Here is a 7,319-nt window from a genome sequence, read left to right on the forward strand (position 1 = left end):
TGTTCGCTCAAGAAAGGCTGTAGAAGAGGTTGATCGTAAATGAGAAGACTGTTTAAGGAAAAAAACGAATATGGATTCGCATTTATATACATGAGCATTATATAGGAACAAGAATAATCTGCGATTCTCTTTTGAAAAAAAAGAAATGGATTTTTTTTGAGTAATAAGACTATCCCACTTACAATACTCGTAGAGAAAGAATCGCAATAAATGCAAAAAGTGGGCATCGTGTATCCAACAACGAAGGGTTTGAACCAAGAGTTCAAGATGGATGGGGTAAGGTATTAGTATATCTAATACATTATTTAAATGTGAGAATTTGTCCTCTAAAAAGGGAAATATTGAATGAATTGATCGTAAATTATGAGATTTGAATATTTCTTTCCCTTCTAGGGAAGATACTAATCGCAGCGAGAATGGAATTTCCACAATGATTGCAAACCCCTCTGATATCATTTGATAATCAAAATTATTCTTGTGCCCAACAAATGGATTTTGGTTAGAATCATTAGCCGAAATAATCAAATGATTCTGTTGATACATTCGAGTAATTAAACGTTTCACAATTAGTGAACTGGATTTTTTGTCATAACCTAAATGGAAATTTTCCACAAGAATCGATCTATTTAAACCATGCTTATGAGCAAGTGCATAAATATACTCCTGAAAGAGAAGTGGATATAGGAAGTCTTGTTGTCGAGATCTATCTATGTCTAAATATCTTTGTAATTCCTTCATTTGAAATTAGATTTGAACCACAGACAGGGGATTTCATGGGTTATCAAATAATACATAGTGCGATACAGTCAAAACAAGGTATAAGGTATATAGTAAGAAAAGCATAGATACCTCGTAGACAGATAGGCTAATGAACGGATTCTCTCTTTTTCCATCCAATTTGTGTTCATTATAGGATACCTAGATGGTTAGAAATCCTTTATTTTTGCAACCCGATCGCTCTTTTGACTTTGGAATAAATTATCATTATCAATATACCGTTTCTTCTACACATTCGTTTCCACTCCAGAATAGAGCTATAGTTAGGATTCAGAAAAAAATCGATAATCCACTTATGGGAGAACCTTTTCCCGCATCAGGCACTAATCTATTTTTAACGTCTAATTAGATCGGGTAATCATTCGATTTAAGCACAGAAGCTCGTTGTTTTTTGTTTCCCTATAATTGGAGCCGTAGGGCTCTATCCATTTATTCGCTCGACCTAACCATGAATTTCTTTTTTTGTCCCGCTCTAAGAAATCAAACAATATTTTGAAGATTTTGTACCGATCCGGTGAGGATGAAGTATTTTCATAGTTCTCCATTGATACGACATGCTGTTTTTTCCATTCATTCCCTTTCAGGATCAGTCGTAGTCTTACAAACTCTACCAACGGTATGGACGAATCCGTTCCTTCATCCAAATGTGTAAAAGATTCTAGCCGCACTTAAAAGCCGAGTACTCTACCGTTGAGTTAGCAACCCGAATAATGTAATTATGGTGTGTAGATATGAGGTGTGTAGATACAATCGGAATCAAAAAAAAAAAAAATAACTAACGAGGTTGGATTTCACGACCCCATCAAAACATTGACCTAGCAACCCAATAAAAAAAATTTTTATGCTTGATTATTAACCTAAAAACGAACAGATCAGATACAAAATAAAATACATTATCAGATAAATAAAGAAAAAAAAAAAAGGACGGGCTAGAAATTTTCTTTATTTAATTTATCCATATATTTTTTTTGCATTCAAAAGAGACTTCTTGTGTCACATCGAATCCAACGAACCCATCAGTTGCATGAAGTAAAGTAAAAAACGAAACTTATAGGACGTAGATAAATAGATCTATTTATCTACGATCGAATTATATTTGATCAATACACTATTGTCAATATGAACGTTAAGAAACCAAAAGAAATGCAATTTAATAATACAGAAAAAAAAAGGACCTGTGTTGGATTGGCACTACATAGATGATCCACATAAATAAAAAAAAAGTGTGGATGAAACAGCAAAATAACAATACGGAAGAAGAAAATCTCGGGTTTATTCAATATCAATCAAGGTACAATAAGCAAGCTTGACTCCTTTTTTGTTGATGGAGTCTCAACAAAAACTACCCGATTGAGGGTAATCCCATAATCTAATAGATCCTGTTAGTTCATAGATCTTGCTAGTGTATCTATTCATTTGATCTTTTTTCTATCCGTCTCATATCACATAATCACATAGAAGTAGAAGAAATTTTTGTCGTTATTTGTTATGTTATTTTTATATTAGTCAAATATATAATATGGGATCATATGAGAGACTAATAGAATAGAAAATAAGAAATAAGAATAGAGCAAGAAAAAAAAAACGGGGAATAGTGAAGAAAAAATTACACAAAACGAGCATAGGGGCTACCCCCTCTTTCTTTTCTTTTTTATTTTAGTAATGTAATTAATTGAATTTAATTTGATTAATGCGAAGTTCCTTAAAGACCTCTGCCTTCTTTGAAATATCATGAACGGTTCCTGTAGGTTGAGCGCCTTTTTCAAGGAAATATAGAATAGCGGGAACATTTGAATAAGTTTGATTCTTTATCGGATCGTAAAAGCCCACTTTCCGAAGATCTCTTCCTTCTCTTCGGGATCGAACATCAATTGCAACGATTCGATAGATGACTCATTGGGATAGATGTAGATGAACAATGCCCCCCCTAGAAACGTATAGGAGGTTTTCTCCTCGTACGGCTCAAGAAAGAATGATTCGAATTTTTGTATAATTTATGTATATAGTGACAAATAGATCCAAAAAATCATCAAATCGATTAGACTATGATTTGATTCGTTTTTTCTTCTTACTCCCTGAAAAATCAAAAATCATCCGTACTCATAACTCAAGTTAGATAATTCCAAAAGAGTTCAAAGGAAAATCCTTAGGCCCAGGCATTTCATTTATTGAGCTGTCTCGAACCCCTTTTGTTTGTCTCGTTTAGAATCAAATTTTTTGATTCCTCATTCTGATCCAGTTGTTGAGACAATTGAAAATGGCGTTTTCTTGTTCCGGGATCCTTTATCTTTTCTTTGAATCATTGGGTTTAGACATTACTTCGGTGATCCTTAATCGTTTCAAAATGGCAGCAACATACCTTTTGTGATTTCTTTCTATCGAAAAATCATACGAACGATAGATTCCCGTGTGATACACTTTTGATCGAAAAAGTTTTACCAATTCCAACATAATTTATTTACTTTTGGATTTGCAACTTTTGTTCGAATTGAATCCTTTCGATTTCTATATCGAAGATATACTTACGAAGTTGTTCCAACTTATTGATTGACACTAACCCTAGATTCTTGCCTCTGAGAAATGAATCAATACTTTCTGCTCGAGCTTCATCATGTACTATTTCCATTATAACCCAACAAAATGGACGTTCTAGTAGAACAGAACAAACTATGTCGAGCCAAGAGCACCTTCATTCCTATATCCTATATTATATATATAATCAAATGGCGGATGTAATAATCCACGACTGATCATGTCCTTCAAGTCGCACGTTGCTTTCTACCACATCGTTTTAAACGAAGTTTTACCATAACATTCCTCTAGTTTGGAACCGGTATGGAATTGATTCAATATGGAATCATGAATAGTCATTGGCTCAATCGGTACATAGTAATTTCTATTTTTATTTTTCTAGACTATCTATACTATATAAATAGTAGGTATTTCTATTTCATTTATCTGGAGAAGTCTCAGCAAAGATTCAATTTGATTAACTACCTGTATGAATGAACCAATTTCATTTATAATATATTTTATAATTTATTTGAATTTTTTATAAAGTTATAAGGAACACGAATGGACGAGTTCTTCTTTAGATAGGGAATCTAGAATTGACTTTATTATAGATAGGGAATCCAGAGGCTTGTCGTTCGCATTTCGATTCAGAATACAGCATTGATAATTCAAATAGATATGGCACGTAAAGTTTCGATAAGTAACTAGCTTCAATATGAATATGATCGAGACGGGCATGGGCATACACTGAATGGCCCATCTGATTGATTTTCTTTTTGAATTATGCATTGATCTATGTTCCCATCCTACCTGGATCACAAATGGATTTAGTTACATCTGCATGTCATTTGCACTCGATTCGGTTTGTGAGAGAGAAAGATCTGATTCAGAAAAGAATCATTAGCAATCATAAACAATGATCACATTGTATTCAACATTACACTCTTAAACAGAAGAGTGTTAGAGAGAACAATCTTTATTCTGTATAGAATCGGACTGCTCTGGGACGGAAGGATTCGAACCTCCGAGTCGCGGGACCAAAACCCGATGCCTTACCGCTTGGCCACGCCCCATTTAGATTTCTATTCAACATTAATACTAATAAACACTAATACCGGTATTGGTTTTTCGTCAATTCCTGCCCAAATATCTATGAAATAGGTTAGATTGTTGCTAGGATTTGATACGTAAAGTTGTAGAAATAAACTGAATTTATTGATCATTACATATAATTCAATTAAGATATTGTATGAAAGTATGATTCCTTCTATTCTCATTTGAGAATTGAAAGGTTTTGGATTGGGTGAGTCAAAGAAAAAATAAGGATTTTTTTTGTCTACTTTGATTTAATTTTCATTTCTTTTTCCCCTTAGATCAATACCTCAATCAAAATGAAATTATGTCCAAGAATGAAATGTTTGTTATGCTTAATATCTTTAGTTTGATCTGTATCTGTCTTAATTCTGCCCTTCATTCGAGTACTTTTTTCTTTGCCAAATTGCCCGAGGCTTATGCTTTTTTCAATCCAATCGTAGATGTTATGCCAGTCATACCTGTGCTCTTTTTTCTCTTAGCCCTTGTTTGGCAAGCTGCTGTAAGTTTTCGATGAGATCTTTTGTCCTATAAACATTCATGATGTTTTCGATAAAAAAAAGATTCAAACATAAAAATTCTTGGATAGTCGCGATGAATCTGGATCACCTCATTTCCTGATTCTGACCTTCTACTTCATAGTGAACAAGAACCCTAATAGGGTCCCCACAATAACGAATTGTGGATATGAAAGATAATTTTTGTACCGAAATAATCTTATTACAAATGAATTTCTGCAAATTCCTTTCTTTTTCAAAAACCACTTTTTGATGTAAAAATAGAAATAGAATATGTGGTATAAAATGGATAATCTATTCCCCTTTTTCCAAAAAAAGATCTTGGAGATTGTGTAATGCTTACTCTCAAACTCTTCGTTTACACAGTAGTTATTTTCTTTGTTTCTCTCTTCATTTTCGGATTCCTATCTAATGATCCAGGACGTAATCCCGGACGTGAGGAATAAAAAAAAATAAGGGATTTTTCTCGTTTTCTTGTTTGATTTATTTCTTAATTTGCTTATCTTTTGATTTTCTCTATTCCAGACATTTTCTCATAGTTAAATGTCTGGAATAGAGAAAATCAAAAGGGCTCAATATTTCTTTTTGAAATTCGAAAGAAAAATATCAAGTCATCAGAGGAAATGGAAAGAGAGGGATTCGAACCCTCGGTACGAATAACTCGTACAACAGATTAGCAATCCGCCGCTTTAGTCCACTCAGCCATCTCTCCCAATTGAAAAAAGGATAATTACTATGTTACACATGAAGTAAGGAAAAGGTCTTTCGTTATTCTATATTCTTTCTATATTCTATAGATAAAATGGATAAGATACAAATTTTATCAGCAATTCTTATTCCATTCAGATAACGGAGATATTTCCAACAGAAAAAAAAAGAGTTAAAGAAAACCTCTTTGATTTCGTCCGAAAGGTCCTTTTATTCCCGACCTGGCTAGGGACTAACCTAGTCCCTAGCCGGGCCATTTCTTGTTTTGTTCTAACGAATCATAGATCAAATGTATCTGATTTGAAATCAAAAATTTTTGAAATATTAAAGCAACAACAATAGGAACAGGGGCTCTTTCTATTCCTATGAGATATTGTATAGAACTATCATTTCTTAATTATTCTTCCTTTTACTTTTTTCTTCCTTTTCTAGATTTGGAAGAAAAAAAAAAGAAATAAAAATGAAGCTATGGATTTTTGCACAATTTATTTTTATGTTCTGACTTCAATCTTCAATGGCTCTTTCGGGTCGGGCCTGTCACTAAATAACTCCCCTAGCAAAAAAGGTAGAATTCGTTATCATTATTTAAATGAGCCTTCATTTTCCTATCTCATCAAGTTCCCCCAGCGAAACACGTCAACACTCCAATTTCATGATTCTGTTCTGATCTTATCTTAATTGCGTCTAATGCCCTTGTTCGACAAATGATCCATTCATATACAATAATCACATTGTGGCGGGTATAGTTTAGTGGTAAAAGTGTGATTCGTTCTATTAACAACTTAAATGGTTAAGGGGTCTTTCAATTTGATTCATATTCCGATTAAAAACTTTATTTCTTAAGAGGATTTAATCCTTTACCTCTCAATAACAGATTTGAGGAAGAATATACATTCTCGTGATTTGTATCCAAGGGTCAATTAGAAATTGAAAAAAATTGGATTATGGAATCATGAAGCATAATTGTGTGTGTTTTTTTTTTGAGTTGGATCAAGACTTCCAATTGAATGAGTATGAGTAAAGGATCCATGGATAAAGATACAAAAATTTATTTCTAATCGTAACTAGATCTTCAATTTTTTGTTTGTAAGGGTGAGATTGAAGCGAAATAGCTATTAAACGATGACTTTGGTTTACTAAAGCCATCGACATTTTGTTTCAGCTCGGTGGAAACACAATTCTTTTCCTCAGGATTCGGACAAGTCGAAATAGAGAACGAAATAACTAGAAGGATTTGTTAAAATTCCCCTCTTCTAGAGGGATCATCTAGAAAGCGAGTTGTTTTGGATGCATTCAGACATAAAAGCGGACATAGATGTTATGGGTCGAATTTCTTTTTTTTTTTGAATTTCGTTTACGACTTAGATCTGGGAATCTATCCATCTTCCATAAAGGAGCCGAATGAAACCAAAGTTTCATGTTCGGTTTTGAATTAGAGACGTTAAAAATGATGAATTGGCGTCGACTATAACCTCTAGCCTTCCAAGCTAACGATGCGGGTTCGATTCCCGCTACCCGCCCCATCATATTAATTATGATACACGCATCATTAATGCGAATACGCATCTTTATTTCCTAAATTATCTCACATACAATCCGATTCTTTTTTCCGAACATTCCGAACAGGATATATAAAACAGAGATAGAAAAGAAAAAAAAAATGTGAAAGAAAAAAGTTGAAATCAAAAGCGTCCATTGTCTAATGGATAG

The 7,319-nt window shown here is 33.4% G+C and overlaps 1 non-coding gene across 1 annotated transcript; it reads right to left on the minus strand.

Annotated features, from left to right (window-relative positions):
- Window positions 1-5,525: 5,525 nt before the first annotated feature.
- TRNAS-GCU (transfer RNA serine (anticodon GCU)) lies at window positions 5,526-5,613 on the minus strand. The gene has a single exon. It is a non-coding gene; the product is annotated as a tRNA-Ser (tRNA).
- Window positions 5,614-7,319: the final 1,706 nt, after the last annotated feature.

The sequence above is a fragment of the Akebia trifoliata genome, chromosome 13, assembly GCF_017979445.1.
Source record: "Akebia trifoliata isolate Shusen 1 chromosome 13, ASM1797944v1, whole genome shotgun sequence".
In the NCBI taxonomy this organism is placed as follows: Eukaryota; Viridiplantae; Streptophyta; class Magnoliopsida; order Ranunculales; family Lardizabalaceae; genus Akebia; species Akebia trifoliata.